The 14,565-nt window shown below is 39.3% G+C and overlaps 1 protein-coding gene and 1 long non-coding RNA gene across 13 annotated transcripts in view; one reads left to right on the forward strand and one right to left on the reverse strand.

Moving 5' to 3' along the window:
• Positions 1-14,565, forward strand: part of FHIT (fragile histidine triad diadenosine triphosphatase) — a 1,386,045-nt gene that overhangs the window by 47,423 nt on the left and 1,324,057 nt on the right. The gene's annotated exons all lie outside the window — the stretch shown is intronic.
• The window catches only part of LOC140610074 (uncharacterized), a 41,024-nt gene continuing 28,050 nt past the window's right edge, over positions 1,592-14,565 (reverse strand). The window contains exons 3-5 of one of the 2 annotated variants that reach the window (XR_012011851.1): positions 9,510-9,637; positions 8,884-8,994; positions 1,592-1,786 (exon numbers count right to left, since the gene is read on the reverse strand). This is a non-coding gene — a long non-coding RNA (uncharacterized lncRNA). Of the gene's footprint in view, positions 1,787-8,883; positions 8,995-9,385; positions 9,638-14,565 lie in introns of both variants that reach the window. The other variant, XR_012011850.1, reaches the window with a different exon arrangement.

Here is a 14,565-nt window from a genome sequence, read left to right on the forward strand (position 1 = left end):
GGACACGCCCTGGCACTTAGCATGCATATTCATCCTTCTACTGCAAGATGATTCCCCTGCAAAACAGTTCATCTTTTTTCTTGCTGGCATATTTGCTTGCAGACACCCACAGAAGCTTTCTGGCAAGCTTTCTGATCCCGAAGCAACTCAGATTTTTTGATCCTGCTCTGCTTGCAATGGGCCTCCCCACACTGGAGCTCTGGAGGACTCTAGCAGGTCTAGCTTCAGTCTCTTTCCATCTCAGGGAAGTGGATGCTATGTTTTTGCCTGTGTCTTATTTAATGTATGTCTGTATCTTCCAGCTCTCTTGGGCTAGAGGTCTACAGGGCCATTCGGTTTGACACCAAAGGCACTATCTGTGTATAGCCAGTCATAATGAATAACTGTAAACATGATTAGATGCCTGCCCAAAGGGGGTGTTAGCCAAGAGGTGTGTGAATCTGCTTGGAGGGGCAACAGCTGAGATGTCAGAGTAGTTTACCATCTCCTGGGTAGAGGCATTAGGAGAGTGTTTTCTGTCTGAAAAATATTACAGGCATCAGATCCTAAACTTCCCCTCCTGTGGCTGCAGGTACTCAACTTTTTGATTTAGAAATGAGGAGTGCTGTATAAGTATTGCAAGCACAGGAGATTCAGAGCAAAAAATAAATAAAAAAATGCAGGGGGCTTCATGATGGGAGTGAATTGTGGCCATCCTCAACCCAGGATGCATTTGGTAAGATGCATTTATGAAGACCTATTTATGCCACTAGGACCTGCTAATCTGCCCCTTTTTTTCTGTGAACACCAAAACCATCATGTTCTGATACTGTGTTAAAATAACAAAAATTCAATCGAGTAAATAAAAACAATCTAATTGGCTTTATTATACCATTCATGAATTGGGCAGCCTCCCAACTAGCAAGGGAGGAGAGCTCTAAAGGGCTACGGAGAAGGAAGGGTTTTTAAAGGTAGGAGGGTGGGGAAAGGAAGTCCTTAGCAAAGAATTTTTTGTTTTAGGCAAGGTTGCCCTCCTAAGGGGAATGGAAGGAGCTTCTCAGTAAACTTTCTAGTGCTGACCAGGAAATTCCCATGTTGAGTGGGTAAAGGTTATATTCTTTGGAGGTTGAAACTGCAGTTAGATTAGGTATTAAGTCATGGTTTACTGACTTGGGGCATTAACCTAAGTGATGCCATTTGGGGCATGTGGTTTTCTTTATAACACTGGGAAACCAGGGAGATGTCAGGACAGTGAATGAAAGCATGTGGGTGTTAAACTGTAACAACAAAACAAACCTATGCCATTGATACTTACTGTGGTATTGTGATCTGGTTCAAATTGTGTAGCCAGCATCTTTTTAGTTTATGATATATTCTAGGCAATATGGTAGTCATTTTTCTTTAATTCTCTCATTTAGGGACACCTGGGTGGCTCAGTGGTTGAGCCTCTGCCTTTGGCCCAGGGTGTGATCCTGGGATCTGGGATTGAGTCCCATATCAGGTTCCTTGCAGGGAACCTGCTTCTCCCTCAGCCTATGTCTCTGCCTCTCTCTCTCTCTCTTTGTCTCCCATGAATAAATAAATAAAATCTTTAAGAAAAAAAATTATCTCATTTAATTTTTTAAAAAACTTTTTATTTAAATTCAGTTTGCCAACATAGAGTATAACCCCCAGTGCTCGTCTCCTTTATTCTTTATCGCAACTCATGGGGCAGATATTTTTCTTCAGAAGTTAGCAGGTGAGGGAAGGAAGTTCCGAGAAGTTAACTAACTGTACCAAGGTTGCACAGCTTGTAAGAAGGAGGCACCTGAAAAGAGAGAATGTAGCAGATCTTTATTCGGCTAGGGCAAAGAAGAGGAACTTATTTCTCTGGCATACTGATGGGAGTTTTTCTATGTTCCTTGATAATTTTGGACAGGTTAGGTAATCTGAGGGCCATGCCTTAGGCCTGTGGGTGCTCCTCTCTGCAAAGCTGATTTATTTTCATACATTCATTCATTTATGCTTGATGCATTCAGATTCACACACTTGCTTTTTCTATAAATTAGTCACCTGTTTTGCTGAGAGCTAGGTGTTAAGAGCAATGGAAAGATGCTCTGAGAACTGAGATTCTGATTGGAGAGAAGGTAGCCAAGGGAGAGCTAGAACATACGGCACTTTGTGGTAAATATGGCAAAGAAGCAGCAGAATTCAGGAGCTTGTTCCAGGAGTTATTGGGGTGACCTCTAGGTAATGTGTCTCCTCCTATTGGGATCCCCTGTTAGTATTCCAGAAATTTGGTCTCAGCACAGGGACTGACATTTGTTCTGCACTGTCAGCCACAATGAAGAGACCTATTAACAGTGTGCGATTTCTTTGTGATGGGTAATTTGTGAGCTCAGACATGTAAAAGAGATGGTGCATAGAAGTGGAGAAAGGCCTTCATATCAACCAGTACAGCAGACTTTCTCTATGACACATATGCAGGGACAGCCCCAGATACAAATGATTATGCAGTGGGCACCCACCTGCTCCTTGGCACCCTTATTTCTCAACCTGTGACATGTACCCCATACCACCCCAAGCATGCAGCCTTCACACCTGCTTCTTCAGGTTCTCAGGCCCTTCCTATTCTTTTTGGTGGTCTTTCCTTTAATCAGAGCATAAGATGGAGGAGTGTTGAGAATTTGGATATCACTCATTTAGTATTCTTTAGTGTGAATTTAGACCAACAATTTATTACAGTATTTCATGTGGCACATGACATGTTACATAATACATGAATGGACCCTTTTTTTGGGGTAGTCATTCATTTTTTTAAAGTTTCTTTCTATTTATGGTGAGTGATATTGGCTGGATACAAATTATAGTGTATATTTACAGTGGCAATATAAAATTGTCTTTCCAAAAATTTAGGTTAGCAAAATTGAGTTGATTAAAAGAAAAATATTGAATTAATGCTAGATCATATGTTCATAAATATAAGAATCCTGAAAGGAGTACGTGAATTACTGAAGTTTTAGAACAATTTCCCTGGGTGTATTTGCATTTAAAACTTTGGTCTTTAACTGGGGAATACTGTACTTTGTCTCATAGGAAGAGAATTTAATTGATCAGGATGGAAAGAGTTCCTCTGCGATTGTATTTCCTAGGCAGCCACCTGGTTCACCCTAGAGGATTATGATTTGCCAGTGTTAGAGATGTCTTGTGTCATAGATGGCTCATGTCACACCTTCTCTTTTAGTTAATGGTTATACTTTAGAGGAAGCGATTGTTCCTTTGTAGTACCCAATTTGCTTCAACTATGAGGCATGTGGCCACGGGGTTTTTCCTTAAATGCTCATGTGAGCATGGACTAATGCTGGTTAGAATATGTAAAGTAGACGTGGTATCTAAAGCAGCCAGAATGAACAGTAGTGACCACCTAACCATACAATTATGTACCAGAAATACAATAGAATAAATGGAATATTTATTTCATGTACCAAAAATAGCACCTGAATCTACTTTTGCACCATTTTAAACAAGGGACAGGAAAAATTGTCAAAACAAAGAGAGATTTTCCTCTGAAATAGTAATTAGGGTAGGACAGAGAATAAGCTACTGCAATTTTGTGGGCTTGATGTGTCAGAATTCAGGGGCTTTTGGCGGGTTTTTTGGTCTTTGAATAGGTCTGTCTTGAGGCAGAGCCAAGAGAGGGGACCCAGGGGAATAAGAACAGTCTGTGCTGGTGGAATGAAATTGAATTTGCTTATAATGTGCACATGACAGGCCAAGTGACATCTTGGGCTTCTTTCTAGCTTGTGATTTGGATTATTTTCCCCCCTGTCCTCCAATTTATTTGTTCAGTTGGGTGCTTTGTGGAAGTACTAGAAGGAATACTTACTCCTAAAGGTCTATTTTAACATCATTTTCTAAATGCACTGGAGAGGCTGTAACTACACAATGTTTGTAAAGACAAACATTGGTGTTTCTATAGTATATATCTGTTTATTAGTAAGAGCCTCCTAATGGTTAATGAGCAAGAGATAGAAAAGAAAAAGTGAATGGTAAATAGTATAACTATTACTATTGTTGGTTATTACTTGGTTGGATTTTTAATCTAGTTTTGGGGCCCAATACTTTCTGTTGACAAAGAACAATTAATTACTTTCAGAATTTAGATTACTGTGTCTCCAAAAGATGTTCTGTAAAGCTAAGAATATCATTTTAACTTAATAATGTTCATTTTTCTTACATTAGGTATGAGCAAGGGAAAATAATCCTAACTTTTGAAAAAATGGTGGAGATATACTTACATGAAATGCATATATCTTATATGTGAATGAATGGATGTCTCTGTGTTCCAATAAAACTTTATTTACAAGAAAGAAATGAATATGCATATATGCATAGATATCTTATAAGAAATATTATCTTGGTAACAGAGAAACTCAGGCCTAAAAGGGTAACTATCATTCACTATCTCTGACTTGGCATCAAGATTGGTGAAGTGACTCAGTAATCAGTTCCAGTGCTTTCTGTAACTCTGCTAGGGGCTGGACATACAGCCATTAACATCATCGATAATGTCCCTGCCCTATAATTCCTGTGGTCTAGCTTGAAGTAAAAACCGGGCAAATAAATCTATTAACACATTGCATGTATTTTTTATGTCCAAATCAACTGTTATTCCTTGAAACAGCATGAATTTTATCCAAAGAGCTACATAAACTGAACCTTGGTATTTAATCATGGTAGATATGCAAAACATACTTCAGATCTGTGCTCCCTAAATGCTGGAAACTGATTGGATGAGAGAAACTGAAGGACTCTCATTTTCTGGATATTTCATATTTATGAAGGCAGAGAACAAAGCTAGATTTAAGCTACTTTTTAATGTATTGATTGTTGAGATGGGAAAAAAATGAAAAATCTATTTGATATATTATCTTTGACTTCCGGTAAAGTGAAATGAACCTAATCACTACTCGTGTTGCTAAAAATGTGTCAAGTGTTTACATCCTAAATGCATTGGTAATGAGCTGTCATGTGAAAATTTACTACAGCATTGCTGTACATCCACTCACTGAAACCTCAGAGGCCTAAATCCCAACAAACATTTTCTGGAATTTGTAGTTTACCATCATGATTGACTACAACCCTCCCCACACTTTCATTACAGGAATTCATATAGTAAATTGTTATATGAATTGTTTGATGCTGTGAGGGAAAGGAATGCTAAGGGGTCCTAATGAGACTATCAGCAGCTCTGTAGTTTGCAAAGTCAAACTTCTGTGTGTTTTCAGACTGCCCACTTTTTGCCCACAGTATATTTTTTGTCTTGGTTTAGCTGGCACACTGTTGAAGGAAGAGAAGGATTGTTTTATGTCAACTTTTTTAAATAAAGATTTTGTTTATTTGACAGAAAGAGAGAGCGAGCACAAGCAGGGGGAGCGGCAGGGGAGGGAGAGGGAGAAGCAGACTCCCCACTGAGCAGGGAGCCTGATGAGGGGCTCGATCCCAAGACCCCAGGATCATGACCTGAGCTGGAGGCAGATGCTTAACCCACTGAACCACCCAGGCACCCCATGTCAACTTTTTATGTAACTATAAAATACAGGATTTTTACACTTGCAAATCCATAGTGTACACATTGATGAATTTTCACAAAGTTCATGCCCAATGAACCAGCATCCAGAATAAAATATAGACCATGACCCTCTTCATGCCATCTACTCTGCTCCTAGCCCAGGCCACCACTATTTTGAATCTTAACATCACAAACTGGTTTTACCATGGTTTTGATTTTTATATAAATGGAATCATACAGAATAGCCTTGTTTGTATGTAGCATTTTTTGCTCAACATTATGTTTGGAAATTTGGAATGATTTTTTGTGTGTTTAATTTTAAGAAATAATGTAGGCTCATGGGTGTCAATTAAAGTAATAGGGTGGGGAAAACACTTTAGAAACTTTAAAGTGCCTTGCAACTAGAATGTTAGGTTGGTTGATAGGGCATTCGAGTATATTTCAATGTGCTTTGGAAAAAATTAGTATGACTAGTTCAGCCACACAATTTGCATGTGCAAATTTGACAGTGTTTTACATGGGATAACTCATTTATATCTTAATAGATAAAACTGTAAATTTTTTGGAAATTAGAATTTCAAAGGTCATCTTAGAAATGTACTCCCTGAGGTTCATTTTTGTACAGGTTAGTAGATAACTTCTTATAATTGACTAATTAAGGTATTTTTAAACCTAAGGCTATATCTTAGTATTTCTATCCGTCTGTATTTAATTGCATATCTGTGTGAAGAATCTATAAAATTTTCTCTTCTACTGTCATACAATACATAGGGTTTGGCTTACATGTTAGACTGCTTGCTGGAATTACCCCGTTTTGGGCAGCCAAATATGTAATGATTTTCTTTTTTTTTTTTTTTAAGATTTTATTAATTTATTTGAGACAGTGCGTGTGCACAAGAGAGAACATGAGCAGGGGGGAGGGCAAAGAGAGAGGGAGAAGCAGACTCCCCACTGAGCAGGGAATCCTACGGGGGCCTCGACCCCAGGATCCTGGAATCATGGCCTGAGCTGAAGGCAGATGCTTAACCAACTGAGCCACCCAGGCACCCCATGTAATGATTTTTTTGAAAAGAAAATCTCTTACCCCAACACCTTTACCCCACTCCCATGAAAACCAAATGAAATGCTCTCTCTTCAGTGGCACACTGTAGTACCTAAGAACATGGGGTTGTGTCTTTGGGTGTGTAAGTGGGTTCTTAGCCTTGAATAACTTGCCTTTCCTACTCTGAAAGTAACAACTACACCTCTCACTGATGGTTATTGGGAGGAGTCCAAGAGTGCAGAGAAGTGAACATGGCGTCTGGCACAACCTCAATTCTCACTAATTGCCAGTTAGTATTACTATAAGCATTCCCTTCTGTATTTTTCCTCTTAACACATAATGTTTTAATGATTCAAATCAGGCAAGTGATCCTCAGAATAATTCATTCTTAAGCTTTAACTTGATACACACACATACACACATACATATATATTAAAAAAAAAAAAAGCCTCCCTACACCATCCGTTAAGTGGAACAGGCCCATTTAAACACCAACCAGACTAACAGGATGCATCCCTTATAGCTTTTTAAAAATTTTTGTACAGAACAAAAAACCCCAGGAAGCAGTGGTATTTTTAATGCTGGAACAAACGCAGTATCATTTTTCAATGTCTATCTGATGACAATCTGGTTATTAGGTTGTCAGAGTTTTCTGACAAAATGTAGTGTTGGACTACCTAATTACATTGCTTCAGAGTCCAGTGGGGCTGCTGATCTGTTTCCTAATAATTTTTGGTCAGGGTTGTTTTGTTAAAGGCAAACTTATCAGTCATGTGAGAAATGTTTGCTTTTTATGTTCACTAGTCTAAACATTAAAAAAATCCACTTAGGCTTGATGTTGTGGGGAAGAGTAATAATACCGTCCTTCTCAGAATCCAGATGTCCCATCCATTTAAAAGTTTAGGTTATTGGGGAAGAAATGTCAAAGAGCCAGAAAGTTCTGTCGGTTTCACTTTACTTTACACTCTGGTACTAGAAAATATAGTGATGAAAATCAGCTGTCTTAAAGATGTACATTTAAAATCACTTTTCGCTCTTCTCCTTGCCTTTATTTTATTTTTAAAGACCCAGAGTTTTCTCATAGTTTGAATACTTGAGCAATGGAGAATACAAGCTAGAGAAGTGTTTTGACATGCCTTCCTCTGTGTCAGGGCAGTCTTAGGTTTTCCGAGGTCAGAAACTTTACTATTTGGGGTGAGAGCAGTCCTCTTTAAGAAAAGGAATGGGGCGCCTAGGTGTCTCAGTCAGTTAAGCATCCCATCTGGATTTAGGCTTGGGTCGTGATCTCAGGGTTGTGAGATCCCTCTATGACCTCCACACCCAGCACAGAGCCTGCTTGAGATTCTTTCCCTCCACCTCTTCCTGCCCCCCAATAAAAAAAAAAAAGAAAAAAGAAAAAGAAAAAAAAATTATGAATACAAAATTAGATAGAAAAGTTAAATCTTCATTTCAACATTACAGTTCTATAATTTGGTTCCCTTTCTTTCACCATCTCTCTCCCAAAAAAAGCTTAATAGGAATGCTTCTTGATGTCTCCTCCCACTTAGACCACTGACTCCCAGCAACTCCCAGCACCCCAGGGGCCCATGCAGCAGGAGCCCTGAAGATTTAGCTGCATCAGTATCATTCAGCTGCCTATTTGAAAATGCTGCTGAATCTATGAAACTGTACCTGGCTAGATCATATCTAGAAAGTGGAGGAAGGCTTCCAGTTGGAATAAATCGAAATTAAGTCAACCTGAAGGCAGATATTATAGATTCTTAAGTGAACTGAAGAGGAAAGATTTTATAAAGTGTAAAGCTTTCAAGGTAGTTTTCAAAAGGTAGAATAATTTCAGCATATGTAGCATCTGAGAAGAAGTTGTTGCAGGGAAAAAATTCATTAGGAAATATATATTTTTTTCTTTTTTAAAAGGATTTTATTTATTTATTCATGAGAGACAGAGAAGCATAGACACAGGCAGAGGGAGAAGCAGGCTCCCTGCAGGGAACCTGATGTTGGACTCGATCCCAGGACCCCGGGCTCACACCCTGAATCAAAGGCAGATGCTCAACCACTGAGCCTCCCAGGTGTCCCTAGAAAATATATTAATAAAAAAGAGAAGGAATTGATGTTTTCTAGAAAGATTTTTCCTGAGGTGTTGACTTGTTTTGTATGACTCGCATGGCAAGCTCCCTGGCGGCAGAGTGACATCTAGCCTTGACATCTGTGTAAATCTTTATGCTATCTTTGGAATAAGATGATTACGGCACTGGCTTCCCATCAGTGGGGCATGAATCGCTGATCTGTTATTTGATGGGTCTAAGCATACCTCTTGTCTTTGTCACGTTAGTGGCCTCCAGTGCTCAAACTCTGAAGATAGGTATTTATTCAGGTGAGAGTTTCAGTCCTTGGCCACGGATGTTTCGAGACCTACGGAAACCTAAAACCCAAGTCAACATTTCCAGTTTGTACATTTGTCACTTATCTGAACAATTGTCACCAGTCACTTTGTTAAACACTCTGCAACACTAGTGTTTGTCAACTATGATTGGCTTATACAAAGATGAAAAGGGACCTGCTTTATCTTTGCAGTTCCAGGGCACATCAAAATCCCACTAATTTGGGAACTTAGATTAGTTACCTAAATCATAAGATCAAGCTGAGTCACTAGTACCTGGCAGGTGCTCATTATTTAATGAAAGATTTCTTAGAGCTGTGAGGTGCCTTTGATGGAGCAGTCAAGCTGCTGTCTGGGTGCAGAGCAAGAGTGGCAGAGATGGACAGAGAAAGGTGTTAGAAAAATTTATGGTGGCTTAGGAAATGGAGTTTACCTGTTGTCATTTCTTTAAGAGAGAATATGCCTTCAAATTGCTTGAGCTACTTTTAATTTTTTTTGCCTTTTTTAAAAAAAATATGCTTTGTGTGACAGACTACAAGGTTTTTATGCATTACCACCTTGTTTTTCTTATATCTTCCTTCCACATTAGCAGTATATAACCTTATCATCATTGTGTTCTTTATTGTTTTCTCATTCTTTCTTGTGGGTTGCATAGCAGCTCCATTAGGATCCAGGTCTCTTCTCCCTGTAACAAATGAGGAAATGCAAGCATAGGAAGATGTGCTTTTATGGTTTCCACAGGATCATGCAGTGCATTCCACCAGCACTGGGACCTGGCTCCCTACCTCCTACCTCTACTGCTCCAGAAAGACTCATGAATAGGCCAATTTGGATCATGGGACCTTCTCAAGCATCCCATTGCAAGAAGGCACATAGAATTTCCTGGTGACATCTTAATTGCCCATTTCATTTATATAACATTTTCAAGATGTCTAAAATGGAATATCCTGAGAAATGTGTGCAAATAATCTCCTAGAATTAATGAGTGGAAGAGATTTAAAGATACTCCAGTGTCTTAACAACTAAAAACAAAGTTTGACATGGCTATTGCATGTGAAAAGTTCACTTTCTACAGAAAATACCTGCCAAATAGAGTGTTTTCATTTGGAAGCTAACCAAGAATTAATCTATAAAGATGGAATCCTCAGTTTTTTCCCTGCTGCACACTCTCTGTGTCTATTCCATTTGCCATATAGATAGATATTACAGGTTTCAAAATCCTTTCCTGATGCTTTATATCAAATGACATGCCTATTTATTAAGAGATTTAAAATGATAATATTTATTTACATAAATTATATCTGTAAATAAGTGTTTCTTTTTTCAGAATTACTATAAAACTGTTTTATCATGGTGGTTCTTGGTTTTGAGACTCTGCAAATGTTGTCATTTGTTGTATTTAGAGTTAGACCATAATCAGTATAAGCATATTCTGTGTGTGCCACAAGACCTTGGAGTTTCCTAGTCTGTTTTTACGTTACCTGAAGCAGAGGCGAAAGCATAAATATAGTTGCAAAAATTGAGTCCCTGTATCAAGGGGAAGATGTATGGTGGTGTTTCTCTAGCGACTGCACTTTCCTTTAGCCACCATTCTGCATCTACCTATTAGCAGTGGGACCTCCCCCTACCCCATCAGCCTTATGCGAGTGTCATGTGGTCCCTGCCATAAGTTCCCAATGAATGCAGGTCATGATTCCACCAGTAGGGTTCTTTTCCCCTTGCTGTTTATTTCAATAAAGCAGTTTCACAGTTAGAGTCCAGAGCACTGCAGATGGCACAGGGTGACAACAAACAGATGACAAGTTAGAAGGTACACACTGGCTGTGATGACTCAGTGGGTTGCCGGGCTTTAAGTGAGGAGTAGTGAAGATCAGAGATTAGGCTGCTGTTAAGATGTGCGTATAAAGCTACTTCTCCTTAACCTGGCTGGGTGCCCAAACCTCCTGCTAAAAGAGTCACTTTTAAGTGTTAAATTTATCCCTCAGTTTCCTTTTTTTTTTTATTGCCGAATAGTCTCTTTAGGTTCTCACAGGGTAGAGTGGTAGGAAATTTGTATTTTACTTTCTTAGAAACTTTCTTCTACTGAAAGTCTATTGGAAAATGAGAGCTAAAAAAAAAAAAAAAAAGAAAAAGAAAATGAGAGCTATGTTTTGCAAATAAACCCCAGTGGTATAATGGGCTATGTACACACATAATCAACTGTGAAATACTGTCCATCTGAGTGATCTTGCAGTTCCTGCCACCAAGGATATTGTAATAATGTCAATGGTCTTTAGAAGAAACACACACACACACACGCACGCACACACACACACTGTGGGTGTGTTTAGTCTGTAGGCACAATTGTGTCTGCAAGCACAGTTACTGGCAAATAAATTATCTAGCATCTTTTGGAGTAATAGATGGGTTAGTAAATTGTCAAATTAAATCAAAATATAACTGATTAAGTTTTTGAAGAGGGATATTTTTGTTTTCCTTTCTAGCAAATTTAACCAGAAGGCAACACAGAGAGAAATCCTCATGGTCCCTGGAGGAAAGGTGACAGAACACAGTGCAGACCAGGGACCTGCAGGCCACATCCAGCTGCACATGTATTTTGTTTCATCTGTACAGTGTTTTAAAGAATTAGTTTGGTTGCCAACATTTTAAAAATTGAGGTATTTAAAATAAATTTGTCAGTTTCCAAATTCTCTTGGAAGATACAGCCACAGCTGGCCCTTTTTCTTCTATGGCAGTATTTCCTTGGAAAAGAATCCCGGCTGCCTCTCTGGCCTCCTGGCCGTGGCGCTCCCCGCTCCTCGTCATGTCCTCGTCTGCAGGGGTAGGGATGCGCTGCCTATTTTGTCTCGGCTAGGCCTGCCTGATTCATTTACGTTCCTTGCCTACCTTGCCAGCTTTTGTGACCTCCGACTAAAGAAAGCCACCAAAGCCTTGGGCGAATGTTATAAAGGCTGGGAGAGGAAGGGGCTTAGTTTGTTTTGCAGAGAAAACTAGCATCAAATGAAGGTGAACAGGGGTTGGGGTTGGGGGGTGGGGTGGTGGGGCAGCATTCTAGGAACATGGACGTTAGCTCAGTGTCAGAATAATTTTTAGACACTTGACATCTCAGCCCTGAAAGTGTCACAGAAAGTGTTTGGACACAGCTATAGATGACCATCTATCAGGGAAAATGAAGAAGGGATTCCTCTGTTACCTTGGGAACTGGACTATATCCTTTTTAAGGTATTCTTTAATGCTCAGGATATAAAAAAAATTGTTTCAATTGGATAATATCATCACACAAGTCAAAAAGTGTTAAGTGCACAATGGAAGGTCAGCCTCCCTCCACTTGTGTCCCTTATGCCTCAGCTCCCCTCCAGGAGGCAAATATTGTGCCTTTCATATGTGTCTTTCCAGAGGTGTTCTATGCAAATCCACAATTAGGTATTTTTCCTCACATGAATAATAACTCACTGTATATACCGTGCTGCCCCTGCATTATTTTTCCCTTACATTTTTAAGAAATCCATTTTATTGATTGATTGATTGATTGAAGTGTAGTTGACATACCAGTCTCTTGCATTTTTGAAGCTACGTTTAGGAGTGCCTGGGTGGCTCAGTCAGTTAAGAGTCTGCCTTCAGCTCAGGTCATGACAGGGTCCTGGAACAGAGCCCTGCATTGGGCTCCTTTCTCAGTGGGGAGTCTGCTTCTCCCTCTGCTTTACGATTCCCCTGCTTGTGCTCTCTCTCTCTCTCTCTGTCAAAAAAATAAATACAATCTTTAAGAAAATAAAAAAAATATAAAGGTAAATTTATTTTAGCAGACTGCATATCTTAGATCATTGCATATCTTAGGTCATTGCATACTGATATGTGAAGAATGACCTTGTTCTTTTTAATGCCTAGATTATGTTCTCTTGTACAGTTATGTCATAATTTAACAATTACTATATTGAATACTGATGTATATATATTGTATGTGTAATTGAGATTGTTTCCTGTCTTCTAAAGACAAAAGCCTGTGGGTCCATCATCTTCCTGTTTTTGTACCCTCTTCCTTTCCCCCATGACTTTGATTTTACTCACAAGCCCAAGTAATCAACATGAACCTCTAGGCCCACCCCCAGGCAACAAATGAAGGCTGGTGGGGTCACAATCAAAACCTTTTCTCCTTCTGACCCTGTTTCAGAAGAAACCACTCTTCTTATGTAAAAAAGGGATAACTGAAGGAATGTGCTAAGAATAATTCTAGGGGTAGTTTTGTTCTCCCTCAGTCCTGGAGCAGGGTATCTCAGACTGTGGTGTATATAAAAGTGATCTGGGGATCTTGTTATAGTGCAGATTCTCATTCAGCAGATAAGGCCTGAGACTGTGCATTCCTAACAAGCTCCCAGGTGATGCCCAGGTTACTGGTCCAGGGAAAGGGAAGCAGACTACACTTTGAGAGACAAGACTTGTTGCCATTTGTTGCCATTCTGTTTTAATGTAGTGAATAGTGGCATTCAGATTTCACAAATAGCCCTCATCCTCCTGTTCTATTCTATAGGCTGGAGGTGGTGAATTTGGAGATTAATAGTGGTATCTTTTGCTTATATGAAAGTATGGGGAATAGTATATGCTTAGTTTCTGTTTCATATGTTTTATAAAATTCTTGATACACATTAGGTACATGGCACACTTTAGTTGACATATCATTGAATTCTTTTTTTTTTCTAAATTTTTAAACAATGTAGTTGATATTGGTTTCAGGAGTCAAATTATTCTTTTAGTCTATGAGACAGTAGCAATTGAAACAACATTTAATTTGCCATTTTATATTTTTCTGTTAAGTGGTTACTTATATAAGGATAACCTGGGAATAAAATTTAATTGCAAATTAAAACTAAGGTAGTGTGGTCATGTTATTAGGTGCCTTATTTATGTCTTTCACTTGACTTTATTATTTTTTTTAAAGATTTATTTATTTATTTATTCAGGATAGACACAGAGAGAGAGAGAGAGATTGAGGCAGAGACACAGGCAGAGGGAGAAGCAGGCTCCATGCCCAGAGTCTGACGTGGGACTCGATCCTGGGACTCCAGGATCACGCCCTGGGCCAAAGGCAGGTGCTAAACCGCTGAGCCACCCAGGGATCCCCTCACTTCACTTTAAAATAGTGTTTGATTTGTTTGTCCTTTTATACATTTGCTAGTACCTGTAACAGTGACTCTCTCTTTGACCAAACATAGTTAGGCTTGGCTTCTGAGTCTCGTTCTCTACTATGCCTTGACTTTGACCCTCATCCTGTCTTTGACCTGGCCAACCCTTTTTAGCAAGAATCCTGCTGAGTTATATCTGGTCACCCTAAATGATCTTCATCTCTTCATCTCCCATCCCGGATGTCTGGGTCCTTGGCCTGCTTTGACCATGGATCGTATTACACCAGTTCAGCAAGAATCCTCTCCTTTTGATGTCTCCTTCCAGTGATTTTCCAACCACTAACCCCCTTATTCTGCTCCCTGGCCATAAACCTCCAGCTGTCTTTGTTGTATTTGGAGTTGAGACTGATTTCTCTGAAAAAAGTCCCAAAAAACTCTCCTTCCATCCTAACGAGCATTTGAATAATTTGTTATGTTAACACCTGTTTCTTGCTCC

Source organism: Canis lupus, chromosome 19 (genome assembly GCF_048164855.1).
Source record: "Canis lupus baileyi chromosome 19, mCanLup2.hap1, whole genome shotgun sequence".
NCBI classification, from domain to species: Eukaryota; Metazoa; Chordata; class Mammalia; order Carnivora; family Canidae; genus Canis; species Canis lupus.